The sequence below is a fragment of the Mobula hypostoma genome, chromosome X2 (assembly GCF_963921235.1).
Source record: "Mobula hypostoma chromosome X2, sMobHyp1.1, whole genome shotgun sequence".
Lineage (NCBI taxonomy): Eukaryota > Metazoa > Chordata > Chondrichthyes > Myliobatiformes > Myliobatidae > Mobula > Mobula hypostoma.
This window is the reverse complement of record NC_086129.1, coordinates 30283843-30302003: the sequence shown is the minus strand read 5'-3', so window position 1 is coordinate 30302003 and position 18161 is coordinate 30283843. Positions and strand designations below refer to the sequence as shown.

General features: G+C 38.1%; 1 protein-coding gene across 1 annotated transcript in view; it reads right to left on the bottom strand.

Annotated features, from left to right (window-relative positions):
• The window catches only part of opcml (opioid binding protein/cell adhesion molecule-like), a 2222745-nt gene that overhangs the window by 1082325 nt on the left and 1122259 nt on the right, over positions 1 to 18161 (bottom strand). The window lies entirely within an intron of this gene.

Genomic DNA, 18161 nt, shown 5'->3' with positions numbered 1-18161 from the left:
TATGCATTGATATTCCATCTATTGATTTAATCTTTCTGTGCTTTTTAAAGTGACACATTTATCACTTCTGCCTTAGCATAATGCATACATTGAAATCTAATTTCACTCTTGATAATGTACTTAAAATGTTCCTTTAAAAAATTAGCACACTTTGCTTCCTGGTCTGGTAATCCTGCCTAATGACAACAGAGATCTCTTGCAGCTGAAAAGCTCCCATAAATTACACTAGAAAAGAGAAGACATACACCACACAGGTGCTAGATCTTTGTGTGCAACTTTCTTGCAGTTCACGTGTGACCACTCTCTTTTGGTCACCAATGATAAAACCCAAACCATTAATTACCAAAATGCTTGAAATAGGTATTCTTGATTCTTCACAAGTTCAAATGTTTCAAAGTCAAAATAATGATTCAGATATTTATGCCATTGCATTCCAAGAAAATTATTTTACTACAAAAAATTTAAGCATTCCTGTTCTTGCAAGTCAAAAGAAATACCAAGACCTTTAAAGGCACTAATTATCTCAGCTTGTGTTGTAACTATCTATCAAGGCAAAACTTATATCTTCCCAGTGGGACTCCTTAAAGCACCACATATTTTTATTTGTTCAGTCTTATTCTGTCAAAAATTATCAAGGAAAGTCATCACAGATTTCATCAATTTTGAAAATGGTAAAACATAAATGCTGTAAATTGATTCAGAAATACGGTGACGATGACTAGGAAATTATTCAATCTACATTAAGCAAATAGCAAACAACTGGCATAATTAGCAATATATAAATATTTGTTTACTGATTTCAATATGGTCGGATTATTTTAGCTCCTTGAAATAGGATTCAAACCATTTAAACAAAACATCAGACTGTTAATGGTTTCGTACCACTTATCATAATATAATGGTATTTTAACAACAGCTGCTTTTATTTGGCTTTATTTCATTTCACATTTATAAAACCCCACTGTCTAATCCTATATAGTAAACTCCACTAGGATTATATATATAGTCTGTAATGGACTTTGTGATTTACAATGGCTGTTGAAATTTGCCTGCTTAGTGATCCAAGAATTTTATAGTCTTTTATAATAATGCTGCAAGAACAGCATACAGCTGGTATTGTCACACTTCCTTATTTCTCAACGAGCTGTTAATGAGCCTCTGTTGTTTTGTGCCTTGCATGCAAGGAATGAAGTTTTTTTTAAGTTTTAAACTGAAACATTTTTTACAAATCTCTATGCATCAATTCAATCATAACTATAATGCTGTCATTCTCTTGACTGTTCGCTTCCAAATATTACACTTTACTTTAGCTAACCTGCATAAAACTATGTGTGGGCAAAAAGACCATGCGCCTCATTATAGGGCTGCTGTAAATTTAGAGCTAATTTGCAGTAAAATTGTCATTTGAATTAGTGGCTTCGATCTCAGTTTACACTAAAACCTCCTACTTCTTAACATTAGTTTACAGCTGACTGCAAAGCAGTGCTGTTCAATTCACATCCAACTAATGTTAACAGTTTTAGTTAAATCTGCTCTACGCCTGAAGGAAGAAACTAAATTTTATTTGCTTTTATTAGAGAGAGGGATTGAAAGGGGACATGATCCAAGTTTTAAAAGCAAAGAGAGAAATGAATAATTTACATGCTAGAATGTTATATTATCAGCAGTATGACTGTAGAATTGGAATAAAATTAACAAAGCCTTAAGCAAGAGATACGATTAGTTGGAATTCCCTCACTTAAAGAGAAGATTGTAGAATAAATGATGAGATGGCTAATATAATATTTGATGATTAAAACTTTTCAAAAAGACTCACACAAACAAAAGATGAGAAATGATTTTCAAGCATTGGAAGTGCATACACAAAGATGTGCAGTGGTTGTTGTAACAGTTTTTTGTAAGCCATTGTTATCAATGGAAATTTAAAGGTTTATAGAAAGCTACAAAAGAGTGTTAGTTGTAGGTTCTGAGGGTTAAATCAGTATTTTGTGATTTCTCTCAGAGCAAAATGCTTCAGATGCTGGAAACCTGAAATAAAAATTGTCAATGCTGAATAATAAATGGGAGAAAGGAAGTCTAAAAAGCTGGACGGGAGACTAGCTACTGTATTTCCCCTCCATCTTTTAACCCAAATGAAGGGTCTCCAAACAAAATGTCAACTGTCTGCTTCACTGAATCAATACTGTCTGACCCTCTTGTTCCTCCAGAATTTTGTTTGTTGCCCAAAATTTCAACATCTGCACTCTCTTGAGTTGACTAATCATCAGCTTTATGAAAAGTTAGATATTAGACAAGCTTAAAGGGGCAAAGTTGAGGAGGGACAGAGAGAACAAGACATGTCCATGACTGGGTGGAAACTAGCACAGAATGAGTGCCTGTGGTATCAGCTGCCAGCTGCAGGATTATGAGCCAGAATGTCTGTGTAGGTACAGATAAGAAAGGACGGATGAAAGCTTCAAAGGGCATGTGCACCCCAACATGCTGTTACATTCCTGCTGCAATCACTCTGCAAGGAGCAAGGAACAATGATGCGATTTGTCATCTATAGAAAGACTAATCTTAATTGTTTTTTCCAAGTGCTTCTTTTTGTTCTAAGTTCACACTTGCAACTTGCGACATAGAAATGTATACCGCTGTTAATAGAAAAAAACGTAATACCCAGTTATGAAGACAAAATTGGCAGAAAACAATGTAATACCCAGCTATGAAGACAAAATGGCACAGTATAATATCATGTTTAAATTGTTTATTGTGTTCCAACTTGGGAGGAGGCACAGATTAACTGCCGAAAAAAAAGTTTGCTCGTGGAGATTTTAACTCTCCCCATCTGGGAAAATATATATTCTGCTGAGATTTCAGTATGTTACTTGCCTGCTTCATGAGTACTCTTCCAGACTTGATTTTAACCTATTAGACAGATGTCAGAATGAAAGGGAATTCTTCTTTAAGTGCATATGGTGTGGTCTGATGAAATGTTTTGGGACATAATATCAGGGTTCAGCAGGAAGTCATTGTAGCTGCAACAAGTGAGAAAATGGTGAGGTTCTGAAAAGTAAACTATTTTTAATGGGACCAGGAATGGATTTGTTAATCACATCCAGTGGTATAATAGCCAGGGCTTCAGCAACAAATATTCATCTTGTCATAAACCCTTGTTAAAAATTCTGCTTCTCCAGTGGAAATTTGAGTTTGAAAGAACCATTTACAAAACACTTTACATATTCTTTTATGTTGAAGTCATGAAGAATTTAATTGTATTTGGCCTAAGATATTTTTAACATTCTTCTTGAATTCTATTCTTTTACTTTTCAATTTGGCACAAACAACATTTTTACAATAAATTCAGTCAAAACCTATACACTGCTGTGAAGAAGAAAGGCCTTAACTCCGAATGGAGTCATCGAGACGCCGTCATGACGGCATTTTTTTAGCAGGCTTTCTTATTTTTACGCGGCTGAGTTGCTAGCTCGACGCTCAACCCAGCACAGATGGAAAGCATGCAAGGGAGCCAGCTGGATTTGAACTCAGGAGCCTTCGCTCCAAAGTCTGGCACTGATGCCACTATGCCACCAGCCGGCAATACACTGCTGTACAAGTGACCAATTTGATGCGTTGTGTGGGCAGTGATTACATCCCCCCTGTTAGCCAGTTACCTTCCACCAGTTACCTTCCAAGTACAACCATCTTTCTCAGCCTATGTACTTCCTGAGATCCTCGTATCTCCATCCACTTCTGCCACACAACCTTTCGCATGTTTTTTTTTGTCTTTTAGCAATGTCACGCACCAAGTAAATTATATCGATTTCTTGAAAAGAGAGCACCACAGTAACTAAGATCTGTTACCTATCTTGCAGGAGAAGGAACTGCAAGACAAAAGTCAAAGAGAGGGAATGTTTGGGATAACTAGACATCGACTTGCTTTTAATAGTGGACAACTATTATCAACTCCATATTGATTAGCTGGAAGATTACTCCCTTTCCAGTACTAACCCAGTCAGCTTCACGTGCAGAACTGTGTTTCACTGTAAATGAAAGACATCAATCTCCCAGTCAAGCAGACTTTGTCTGATGATGTGCTGTTGAAGACTTGTGCTTCGATGCTGATGCCTCACTTGAGGGATCCAGTGTTTTCGCAGAGTGACTTTTATAGCACATGTGAGCAAGAGCAGTCAGTAATAAAAGGAGCAGCTGAGTGTGTCCACGTTGGAGAATGCAGCCTATTGCAAACTCAAGCTGCACTCCAACAGCCATTGATGAAAAAATGGATGACTTTTTGCTTATTGCTATCACATGAACTGAGGTAGTGAAAAAAAATTGCGTGCCATCCAGACAGATCATGCCATACGTACATCATTACATTGAGGTTGTAAAGAGAAATCAGAATGCAGAATACAGTGTTGCAGTGACAGAGAAAGTATGGAGCATGAAGACAAATAAAGTGCAACCAGTTAGATTGGGAGAGTTCAAAAGTTCACAGTGAGGATCAATGAAAAATATTCCACCTACTGACAGACCTTTGACACAACTGGATTGCATTGCAGACAGGAAGGAAGAACCAATCATAAGCATGAATATTCTTCCATAGATAGAGGGATAGACATTTAAGAGTTCATTTGTAACATTCAAATTAGTCCTCGCAAAGTTCAACCAATTGCTCTCCAGCGAGGCAGATAACAATGAAGTGACTGGCCCGAGAAAGAGAAGGCTCTTTTAAATGCATAAGTGGGATGTGGACATCACTGGGAAGGCAAATTTGTGTAGATCATCCCTTGTTATCCTTGAGCAACACACACAAAAAGCTGGAGGAGCTCAGCAGTTCAGGCAGCATGTATGGAGGAGAATAAGCAGTTGACATTTCACAGTAGGAACATTCATTGGGACCTGATCAAGTTCTGATGAAGAGTCTCTGCACAAAACATCAACTGCTTAGGCCCCTCCATAACTGTGTCCTGACTTGCTAGTTCCTCCATCACTTTGTGTGTGTTACTCAATATTTCCAGCATCAAAAGAATAGCTTGTGTTTATGCCATGCTATCCTTGAGAAGATAGCAGAGAGTCTGCTTCTTAAAATGGTCTTCCTATGGTGGTACTCCTTCAGTGCCTTTGGCTAGGAAGTTCCAGGATCTCCTGCAGCACCCTTGTCCACATGATCCACAGGGACTGTGCTTTCTCCCTGGAGGCCACAAGCATCTTCCCCTGTCTGTGGATAATGATCCTTGTAGGTTCATCTTAGTGCCATCACCTTCTCTGCTGTCCCTTGTAATCGCTGCCTATTTTGAGCATTATCTTGAACTAATAACTAATACATGGCTTTTTGACAAAACCTAACTTAATCTCATTTTCAAATATTCAAAGGTGTAAAACTGTGAAGTAGCCCATTGTTAATAAACAGCCGGCACACTGAATGCCGATGCCATGCAAGTTTAAAAGTTTACAAAACGTGAAAGATTTTCTGTGTTGCACTGTATTTCATTATACCCTTCAATTAATAAATAAAATTAAAAACTTGTGATTTTTCCATTTTCATTCTAAATATTCATAGTATGCATATTACAAATAAAACATTTAAATTGCTGTTCAGTTTTCAAGCCGTGTAAAAATTTCCTGCTCAGAGCAATGAAGTTAAGTACATGCAGCTAAGAAAAATTATATAGAATGTTGCATGCAATTTGCCTACTTCCTTTATAATCAGTCCACAAACCAGACCACTTATTCTAGTTAATGAAGACTGAGTGGCAAACTGGGTCAGTAATGGAATGCTTTCATCTCCAGGAACTGGGCTTGAAAACAGTCCAGACTTGTGTGTGTGCGCTCTTAACTCCTGGTGGAGTCATCAGGGTGCCATCGTGACAAGTTTTTTTTTGGTATGCTCATCGTACGGCTTGTCTTGGGCATCTGAAACCTGGCGGAGCCCATCCCTCTCCAGGTTTTTTTTTACGAGGTCAAGTTGTTAGCTCGACACCCAACCCAGGCACGAATGGACAGCATGCAAGGGAGCCGGCCAGATTCGAACTTGGGACCTCTCGCCCCGAAGTCCAGCGCTGATGCCACCACCCCACCAGCCGGCAGTCCAGACTTGTAGAATGACAAAAAAGTCCCTTATTTCCTCGTAAACACGAGGAATTCTGCAGATGCTGAAAATTCAAGCAACACACATCAAAGTTGCTGGTGAACGCAGCAGGCCAGGCAGCATCTCTAGGAAAAGGTACAGTCGACATTTCGGGCCGAGACTCTTCGTCAGGACTCACTGAAGGAAGAGCTAGTAAGAGATTTGAAAGTGGGAGGGGGAGGGGGAGATCCAAAATGATAGGAGAAGACAGGAGGGGGAGGGATGGAGCCAAGAGCTGGACAGGTGATTGGCAAAAGGGATATGAGTTATTTCCTCGCAAGTTACAACCTTCTAAAAGACATAATTTGGGAGAATTTTACCCAGTACCTATCAATTCGCACCAAAAATCAAACACATTTGGCATCAATTGGTGTTAATTAAAGATTGCATCCAGATGAGATATCTGTCATGGCTGAAAGAGAGGAAATAGTGACTGTGTAGAAAAGGGAGCAAATTTGAGTCTGGTTTTTCAGGTCACTGTTCCTCAGCTTCTGGGAAAGCTTCAACTGACCTGAAAGTAATTGGTGGTGGAGTTTGATGCCAAAAGAAGAATGACAATATGTTCCCCACCAATGATACCCTTGATTATAACAGAAAAGGGCAAGATTATGCCTTTGTTGAAGTATTAATAATTCACATAAGTTCTTGAATTTCATTTTACTGGTCTTAAGTCTTGACAACCTTCAAACCAGGAATGCAATGACATTTTCATGTGGAATTGTAACTGAGTAGTTTTGTTAGTGGACTAATATTCAGAGGCATGGAGTTTGAATCCAATGACATGAGTTTGAAGCTCACCACAGCAGCTGGGAAGCTTGTAGTGTTACTCTCCAAGGAAGGAAATATTCCAGACTGTTCCAGACTGCATGCTTCAAGACCAATACGGTTGATTCTTAAACAGTCCTCTGAATTAGCCAAGGAGGTCAGGGTAAAATAATGTAGGGACACTAACTGTTGACTTTACCTCCTTTGTGTCTGTAACAGGCCACTAGTTCGGGTAGAGGTCTGCATGTGGGTAATTATTCCACATTACCCTATCTTTAATGGTATTAATATATTATGAATTAATTAAATACCTCTTGTCATGTTGAGACATTCCAAAGATGTTTGGGACCAACAGAACACCATGAAATGTAGTTGTGGTTGGAATGGAGGAGAACAAAATCTTCTTGGAAGTGTCTGAAGATGTTTTCTACATTAGAGGCTCTTTATAAATGCAAGTTGATATGCGTGAAGTTTTTTTGTTTGTAATATGATTAGAAAAAAATGCTATTTTAACTTGTGTTTGCTGCATTAAACTGCATTATTTTCTCCAGTCAGAGACAACTAAACACAAGTGATTTTAAAAGGGTGGCATTGGAACAGAGCACTGTTAGTATTACATATCAAAGTGCTGTAAATGCATCTGCTATTCTATTATCAAACAATGCTCAATCTGTCAACCAACACTCTCACAAAGTCATCCAGTGTCACAGCAAAGAGAATGGTGCAATCGTGCAATCATGTACTGTAGTACGATTCTATTCTTTATCAACACAATCTGCCTAATCACAGTCATTCAAATCTTTTAACCATCAACAAGATTTACAGCCAAACCAATGAGCCACAGTTGAATTTTTACTGGCGACTATTGCTTATACATTCATTGAGTGGATGATAAGGAGTAAGACTTGAGTCCTGCTAGAAAAGAGGAGTTAGGACAAAGCAACTTTTTTGAAAGCTATGATGGGACATAATGGGCTGAAGGGCACATTTCTGTGCTGTACGTTTCTATAGCTCTAACAATTTTCATTTTACTGAAGTTCAAAAATAAAAATGTTGAATTAAAAGCTTAATTAAGACACTAACAACCAATTAAAACCATTAAAATAATGCAAAATAACTTCCCCAGATATGAATAACATGTCATTCACGTGCCAGTGCTCCATGATGTAATGCTGAGGTGCCAGATGCAGAGTGCATCCAGACCTTCCCTTGAGGAAATCTCTACTGGCAAATGCAGAGGCAGAGATCTCAAATAACCTTCAGTGTGACTTGGGCTTCCGGTTTGATTGCACCCATGCAGGGCTTTGTGACCAGTTTAAGTGCTGAAGATGACAGCTGATGATTCCAAGCTGAACAATCAGCTATCAAACAGCAGAGTTTTGGCATTTATAATCCTGAAATTGCAATGCTTTATTGAGTGTGGAAGCTTAAATGTTTTATGTATATAGTGTAGCAGTTCATAATTATTGCCAACAATCACCTAGTTTTACATTTGTTGATTGATTCCAAAACTCCTTACATTTTTAGATAAATGACTAATTACAAATCATTATATTCTACAATATAAGTAATTTCAAGCAGTGGTAAAATTTCAATTTCCATCTAATTTAACGTGTTTAATTTTCGTTTTGCATGCCGTAAAATATTTAATGTTAGCTGAATTGTCCTCATCTGTTTCTGCTGATCTGTTGCATTGTGATTGGTAACTCCCCCTGATTGATGATATCACTGTTGCTGGATATGAGATAGACCAGGGAACTGATACCTGACAGTAACTGATATTTGTAAAGGTAAAATCCTTACACCAAACGTTCGTACATCTTAGTTGATTACATTCTTTGACGCTGGTATGGAATGTGTTTGTATCCCTGTTGATTGCAAAACCTGGGCTCCTATGACATTCTGGTATCTAAAATAGGTTTGTGGTGATTTCCATTGGAGCAGAATTAGGTCATTCAGTCCATCATGTATGCTTCACATTTTCCTGCCTTCTCCGCATAACCTTTAACACCCTGACTAATTAGGAACCTATCAATCTCCACTTTACTCTGCTTTAAATATACTCAATGACTTGGCCTCCACAGCCATCCACAGCACTGTATTCCGATGATTCGCCGTCCTCTGGCTAAAGAAATTCCTCCTTCTCACTGTTCTGAAGGGACACTCCTCTGTTCTGTGCTTCTGGTCCTAGACTCACCTATCAGAGGAATCATCCTCTTCACATCTACTCTATTTAGGCCTTTCAATATTCGATAGGTTTCAATGACATTCCCCACCCCCCCATTCTTCTAAAACTTCAGCCAGAGCCATCAAACACACCTTCTCCATGAACCCTTTAATTCCCAGAATAATTTTCGTGAACTTTCTCTGGGCTCCCTCTGATGCCAGCCCATCTTTTCATAGGTGAGAGGCCTAAAACTGCTCACAATACTGCAAGTGCAGTCTGACTAATGCCTTATAAAGCCTCAGCATCATATTCTTGCTCTTATATTCTAATCCTCTCGAAATGAATGCTAACATTGTATTTGCATTCCTCACCACTGACTCAACCTGCCAATTAACCTTTAAAGGATCCTGCACAAGGACTCCCAAGTCCCTTTGCACCTCTGATTTTGGAAATTTCTCCCTGTTTAGAAAATAGGTTTTATTCCTTCATCCAAACTGCATGATCACGCACTTCCCTAGACTATTTTCCATCTGGCTCTTATTTACTCATTCTCCCAATCTGTCTATTCTTTTCACAGATTCTCCACTTCCTTAACACTACCTACCCTTCCACCAATTTTTACATCGTCTGCAAACTTGGCCACAAAGCTATTAATTCCGTCATCCAAATCGTTGACATATAATGTGAAAAGAAGCAATCCTCATCATCGGCCCCTGCTGAACACCACTAGCAACCAGAAGCCGACCAGAATAGGCCCCCTTGAATCCCACTCTTTGCCTCCTACCAGTCAGCCAATCTTTTTGGAAGAGTCATTACTAATGCCTCCATAATCTTTTCAGATACCTCTTTCAGAATTCTGTCGTGTGTGTAATGTATGTAATCCATCTGGTCCACGTGACTTGTCTTCCTTTAGACCTTTCAGCTTTCCAAGCACCTTCTACTTAGTAATAGTAACTACAGTCACTTCTGCCTCTTGACATTTGAATATCTGCAGTACTGCTAGTGTCTTCCACAAAAAAGACTGACACAAAATATCTGAGTTTCTCTGCCATTACTATCTCTCCAGCATCATTTTCCAGTTGTCCGATATCTACTTTTGCCTCTCTTTGTGCAGTATATCTGTAAAAACATTTGGTATCCTCTTTGATATTATTGGCTAGCTTACCTTCATATTTCATCTTTTCTCTCTTTATTGCTTTTTTAGTTGCCTTTTGTTGGTTTTTAAAAGCTTCCCAATCCTCTATCTTCCCACTAATCTTTGCTATATTATATGCCGTCTCTCTGGCTTTTATGCTGCCTTTGACTTCCCTCATCAGCCACGGTTGCCTCATCCTCCCTTTAGAATACTACTTCATCTTTGCGATGTATCTGCCCTGCGCCTTCCGAATTGCCTCCCAGAAACACTAGCCTTTACTGTTCTGTCGTTAGTTTGATCCTCTTTTGTTTCCCTGTTCTGCTTGCACAATATCCTGTGGTACGGAACAATCCATTTTATACTTTTCATCACTCTGTATGCTGCTTATGATTACACCAACATAAATTAAAATCAAAACTAGGTTACCTGATAGGCTATTTCCTTCCAACAGAATGTTCCTTGCATCCTTTTCAATTTTGAAACATTTTATTGATTGGTTCATCAGATAGTATATTTTATGCCTGCAGAAATTTAAAAGATCCTATTTTCATATTTAAGAAAAATGCCACTCTAATCACCTTAAATGGGCTGTGATATCAGTCACAGTAAGCTCCTCTTATCTTCACCGAGGATTAACTCATTTTTCTATTATTTTACTTCTGATGCTTTCATATTTTAAATTATAACTGCTTTCATTTTCCTCCTCATAATCTGAATGTATTTTCAAATTTGTAATATGTGAAAAATTTAATTTTTCACACTTATTTAACACTTTAGGTTTCTTGACAAAGTAAATCAGCAGTTTTGCTATCCCATCTTCAAATAACTCTTTATTAAGAACTGATTCAGTCATGGATAGAATTTAGTACAAAGCAATCATTTTTGCTTTACAAAGTACAGCATGCATTAACATGACATCTACAAATTGAGATTTCAGTTTGATTGTTGAGTGAATCATCAAGTTCTAAACTTGTGTTGCAAGAAAGCAAAGCTGTGTGTATAGTTGGCATTGTAATGAATTTTGATACTTCTGGGTTTGATTTTGCATGCAGTACCTGCCACTGACAGCAAATTCCAGATCAATATAACAGTATTCTGTCATATAGTGAAGAATGCTATAAATGTACCGCTTTAAATCTGGATCCCAAATAAAGGATAAAGCTATCAGATAAGTTTCCTGTTTCAAATACATCAATAATTGTCAAGGAACAAGCAAAATAAATATTGGCTTATTTATAATAATGCCTTTTCTATCATGGTTTCTTTAACAAACAGGATTATCAAATTAATGATACTTAAAAAACACATTGCACTATAATGCATTATTGGGTAAATACCACAGTACAGAGCATTAAAGCATAACCTTACATCTTTGATACAGCAAGATGCCAATCTCTACTGGATATTCAAGGGTGATACTGGATGATAAGAGAGCACCTTTTATATTGGAAGTGAAGCAAAATGAACTTGGGTTGCTCATGTGCAATAAACAATCTGCTGAAGGAAATTAGCAGATCGAACAGCATCTGTGGGAGGAAGCAAGTTGCTGACCCAAAACATCAATAACTCCTTTCCTCCCACAGATGATATTTGACCCACTAAGTTCATCCAGCATATTATTTTTGCTCCAGATTCTACCATCTGCAGTCTCTTCTGTGTCTCCAGGTTCTTCATATGTTGTTTTCAGTATGTTTATATATTTCTCTTAAATGATTAGCTTCTGGCACCACCATGGTCAAAAAGAATACTTGACAAATTTGTTGAAGAGCTTGAGACTGTAACTTGAGGTGAAAGGCTTGTTTTATGAGCAGGTTGGATATTTACCATTTGGAATTTAAAAGAATAAAAGTTGAGCTTCCAGAAATGCAGAGGATTCTGGAAGGGCCTGACAAGAAAGGTGCTGAATAGGTTTCCTATCTTTCAGTTAAGGGCCGCTTTTTTAATCAGAAGGTAGATTTTTTTACTCTCTCAAACACTTGTGAATCTTTGGAATTCTTTATCACAAACAACCAAAGAGGATGGATCACTAATATACTGTGCATCTGGAAGGCAAGGATAATGAGGAATGTGAAACTGGGAGAAGATTAGATAGGTCATGACCTTAATAAATAGTAGAATAGCTTTGAGTTATCATACGGCCTATTTCTTTTGTGCTCATATATGGCGGCATAGTGGTCAGCACAACACTCTACAGTACCAGTGACCCGGGTTCAATTCCCGCTCCTGGCTTTAAGGAGCTTGTACGTTCTCCCTGTGCCCATGTGGGTTTCCTACCAGTGCTCTGGTTTCCTTCCACAGACCAAAGATGTACAGGTTGGTAGGTTAATTGGTCATTGTAAATTGTCCCGTGATTAGGCTAAAGTTAAATCAGAGGTTGCTGGGCAGCGCAGCTCGACAGGCTGGAAGGGCCTATTCTGCACTGTATCTCAATAAATAAATAAATTTTTTCCAAATGTTTCAAAGTACAGTGATTTTGTTGTTGTGCATGTTGTTTTGTTGTTGTTGTTAAGCATGGAGACTAAGAACGGGTGTGAAAATTGTTGTTTGGATTATTTTATGATGTAATCAAACTACCCTGTGTCTATATCGTCATCAAAGCTACTGACCTATACCACAAGCATGCAGCTCTTTGTCCTTAAGTTGTCTGTGTATTTTTGTGCTATCCAGATTGAGTATGACCCAATTCTGTAGAGTACTTCATTTTTCTGTCATTTGCCATCTAAACATCACCATCTGATCCAGCAGCATCAAATTTATGACTCATGCCAGTACAATACTTGCACGGAGGCTGAATTATTAATTCCTAACTAAATATGTCATTACATTATAGTGCTGTTTTATTATATTGTTTCACCTTAGGCCTTTAGGTTTGCCCATTAAGGTCTTCTTGATCCAAAGTGTTCTATGGTAATAAAGATTTGAACTAACACATGTATGATTTATAATTGTTAAAGCTTTTTTGTCTGTTTTAGAAGCCACTCAATGTAAATTTTAAATATTTTAAGCTATTCCACCATCTAAGATCACATGTATAAAAGACTTAACATTCATATAATGCTTTTTATATTCACCGTAACTCCCAAAGCATTTTATTGTCAATGATTAAGTACATTCAAAGTGCAGTCACTGCTTTAATGTGGAAAACCTGGCAGCCAATTTATCTACAACAAGTTCCCATTAACATCACTGTAATAATGACCAGATAATCTAACCTTATTTTGGTTGCATTGATTAAGAAATAAATTTTGGCTTAGATACACAGGATAGATTTCCTGTTCCTTCTCCAAGTAACACAATGGGATCTTATAAAATCACTTGAAAATTGGTGCCTTTGTTTGACTAAAAATTCAGCATTAATGGAACATTTGTGTAATTTGGTGTTTCTGTCTCTGGAGTGAGATTTAACATTAGAAATGGCAACTAATCTATGGCTGACACTTCATCAAAAATAAATTAGGTAACAGATAATTGATAAAATAATGGCAAAACGTTAAGCGGAACACACTTCATACAAGGTCCCGCATGGGAGGTTAGTTAGGAAAATTCAGTCGCTGGGTATACATGGAGAGGTGGTAAACTGGATTAGACATTGGCTCAGTGGAAGAAGCCATACAGTGGAGGATTTTTCTCCGAGTGGAGGCCTGTGACTAGTGGTGTGCCACAGGAATCAGAGTTCAGTCCATGGTTATTTCTCATCTATATCAATGACCTGGATGATAATGTGGTAAATTGGATCAGCAAATTTGCTGATGATACAAAGATTGGAGGTGTAGTAGACAGTGAGGAAGGTTTTCAGAGCCTGCAGAGGGACTTGGACCAGCTGGAAAAATGGGTTGAAAAATGGCAGATGGAGTTTAATACAGACAAGTGTGAGGTATTGCACGTTGGAAGGACAAACCAAGGTAGAACATACAGGGTTAATGGTAAGGCACTGAGGAGTGCAGTGGAACAGAGGGATCTGGGAAAACAGATACAAAATTCCCTAAAAGTGGCGTCACAGGTAGATAGGGTCGTAAAGAGAGCTTTTGGTACATTGGCCTTTAATAATCAAAGTATTGAGTATAAGAGCTGGAATGTTATGATGAGGTTGTATAAGGCATTGGTGAGGCCGAATCTGGAGTATTGTGTTCAGTTTTGGTCACCAAATTACAGGAAGGATATAAATAAGGTTGAAAGAGTGCAGAGAAGGTTTACAAGGATGTTGCCGGGACTTGAGAAACTCAGTTACAGAGAAAGGTTGAATAGGTTAGGACTTTATTCCCTGGAGTGTAGAAGAATGAGGGGAGATTTGATAGAGGTATATAAAATTATGATGGGTATAGATAGAGTGAATGCAAGCAGGCTTTTTCCACTGAGGCAAGGGGAGAAAAAAACCAGAGGACATGGGTTAAGGGTGAGGGGGGAAAAGTTTAAAGGGAACATTAGGTGGGGCTTCTTCACACAGAGAGTGGTGGGAGTATGGAATGAGCTGCCAGACGAGGTGGTAAATGCGGGTTCTTTTTTAACATTTAAGAATAAATTGGACAGATACGTGGATGGGAGGTGTATGGAGGGATATGGTCCGTGTGCAGGTCAGTGGGACTAGGCAGAAAATGGTTCGGCACAGCCAAGAAGGGCCAAAAGGCCTGTTTCTGTGCTGTAGTTTCTGTGGTTTCTATGGTTTCATATAACCCACAGTCACTTAAGTAAAGAACTTGTAAACATTGTACTAATGTCTCCCTTCAATATCCATAAAGTAATAATAATTATTTAAGTATTATTGAGTTTTCTTTCGCTGTTCCTCCTTCCAAAGTCAGTAGCTCAGATAGTGGAGGTGAGGTGTAGCATTGTGGTAAAAAAGATCAAGAAAGTTATTGGGGCAATGACCCAGTTTTTCTTGAAACCACCATGCATTGAAATTGACTCTGTTGTTGACTAAAAGGCATGAGAGACTGCACATGCTGAAATCAGGGGGTAACAGAGAAGATACAGGAAGAATTCAGTTGACCAAGCAGCACCCATGGAGGGAAATGACATGGCAAAGGGTCTCGACCCAAAATGTCAACTGTATATTCCCCTCCTCAGATTCTGTCTGATCCACTGAGTTCCTTTAGCATCTTCTCTATTGTAGACTCATTGATTAGATCACAACTTCTAAGTTATCATGAAGGTCTACCTTGACACCTTTCAAGATGCACCCTGTCCACCCTAAACCACACCCTCGACTGATCACCCTCACCTCCTCATACCATGTGGTAAAGAGCCTGAAGCCGCAGCCTTCCAATCAGGCTACTCGGAGCAAGTACAAAACAGGAAAGAATAAATAAAAAATTTGTATTTCCAGATTTTGTAAACTCACAGCAGTACACCCTCATCTTGGATTCTGTCTCTGGCAAAAAGTCCAGGAATATCACATCATTTAAGGATTGCATAACATTGGTTGATCAGTTTTACTCATAGGCTAGAGTGATTATAAAAGTCTCGCATAAACTTCAGTCAGTGTTTAAACAGTGACATTTGGAATGCAGCAATCTCATCACTGGAAGTAATAAGAGAATTTAACTCTACAGGTGCAAACTTTCAATACACATTAGGACTGATTCATGATTTACTCCAAAAGCTCCAAAGTCCAAGAAATTTAAAACTCAATTTTGATCATATGACAAATGAAGTTTAGAAATTAATGGCAAGTATCTTTTTAATGGAATTTGTTACAAGGATAAAAATCAGAAACTTCAATAGAAAGCAAATTAAACATACATACATAAATAAAGTTGTGTGGCCCACTAAAAGATCTTATGAGGTTTGAAGATGACACCTAAATAACTTTGGAGCTGGTAACTTGGGTAGTATACGAAGGCTGAACTGGAGAAAAGCAGCTCAGCTTCAAGTGGGAAATCAGAGAGATCTGTGCCAATAGTCTGCAATTTCCTGATTCTAAATGTCTGCAGTAAATGCAAAACAGAATTCAGATTTCCCTCTTTACCTATGCAATCCACTGCCCTCTGATTGATGTTCTATCATTTAGCAGGAAAACACCATAGGAAGCTAGACCCTGCCCTACAATGGAACCCTACTTGTCACCCAGGTACCAATGACAGGAAGCAAATAAGAACAAGTACTGTATATTTCTTACATGCATTTGCTTACCATTTCCCCAGCAGTAATGGCCATTGAAAAATAATAGAAAGAAATACTAGTTTCTGGTTTGCATATGACAGAGTGCAGAATTTAAGTTATGTGGGACTCACCCATCCCAATTTCTATCTGAACTCCTTCATGTTGAGTAGCTAGTAGGAGGGAACCTCCACTTTAGTTTTAGAGGACATAGAGATAATTCCATTTTGTGCATTTTTTCACTCATTTCCAAACTAAATAACAATACTAGTGCATAAATATTGTCTCCTGTCCAAACCCAGGCCTATGATTCATAGAATTCTCAGGTGCAAGAAAGGGCATTTGGCCTATTATGACTGTGTCAGAAAGCATTTCAATTGAAGCTAGCCACTTTCTTCATCTTTTCACTGTCTTCCTATTCAATTTTCTTTTGAAATCTATATCAATAGCCACTTGTAGTTCTATACAAATATTGTATGCTATTTAACATGATACAACCAGAAGCTCACTTTATATTATTGGTTGAGGTTTGTAGAAGAGCTGGCATTAACTCCCTTATTCATTGTGGTTAGCAATAGTTTGATTGAAAGAACACTTCTGTTGCAAGTCCTAGCATTTCTTTATTTACCAGAGGTATAGTTTGCCCTGCATAGCATCAAATATAATGCTTTCAGAATTAGAAAGTTAATCCAGCAGTACTTTGACATCACCTTTTAAATGGAGCATTTTACTGCTGCATTATTTACCACTGAGATTTTAGAATTCCTATACTGTAGCCTAGTGGAATTCCCAAGACTCTGCCTACATAAGTTATTGGAGCATCTTTTATTCTCCCCGGTTGGTGTTCATTAGTTAGTCTGTGTATTCCCAGTTTCCAAAAAACTACAGCTGCAGACTGTTGGCCATAACCTTTCTATGAATACTGTGGAAAATTCTACTCAGTTTTAATGATATTCACTGAAATTAACATTGCATTGGCTTTGGAAAGTGTGATACCTTCTGAAAGAAACTAGACTATCACTGTAGCATGGTAGAAGAAACGTTAGCCTGGAATTAGGACCTACTAATAACGTCAAATAGATAAAATTATTCAAATTGCTCACTCTTTTGCATATGGTCCTCAAAAGATCACTCCCCTGAATCATATTAATTCTGTATCTCTGTCGCTGTTGCTGTTGATCTGCTGAGTATTCCGAGCGTTTTCTTTTTCCACCTTTCAGTATCCAGGACAATTTGCCTTTGCAAGTATGTAGCTGCTTACTCAATGCATTGAATGCCTTATCCATCATGTTTCTGGCACAACAAACTCCATGTTATTCAGTGATTAATGGCATTGATGAGTAAATATGAACAGACAATTATACAATATAATAGCAGGAATTGGCCACTTGGCTCATCAAGTCTGCTTTGCTATTCAATGAAACCATCGCTCACTTGATTGTAACCTCTGCTCTGTATTGCCATCCACTCCCAGCAACCTTTCATTTTCTAACTTGTCTTGGATCTATCTATTCAAAGTTAAGAATATTCAAAGACTCTGCATCCATTGTGCTTTATGGGACAGAGATCCAATGGATCTTCAATGGATGACCTCTTATTTTAAAAAGCAATCCCTTGTTCTAGGTTCTCACTCAAAGAAATATCCTTTGCACATTCACCCCTTGGAATAGTAGTGTCTCTAATACGTGCAAGTGATTCAATTTTTTTTATTCGTAAAATAATACAAATCACATTACACCAGTCAAAACAAAACAGTTCATTGAACTTCCATAAAAATGATATATACAACAATCAATCCAGTGTGACCAAAAATGCAAAAAGAGACAAGGTCACTCACAACTGGTTATGAAATATTCCCATTTTTTTTTCTTTCGACAGCCTGCCGTGGA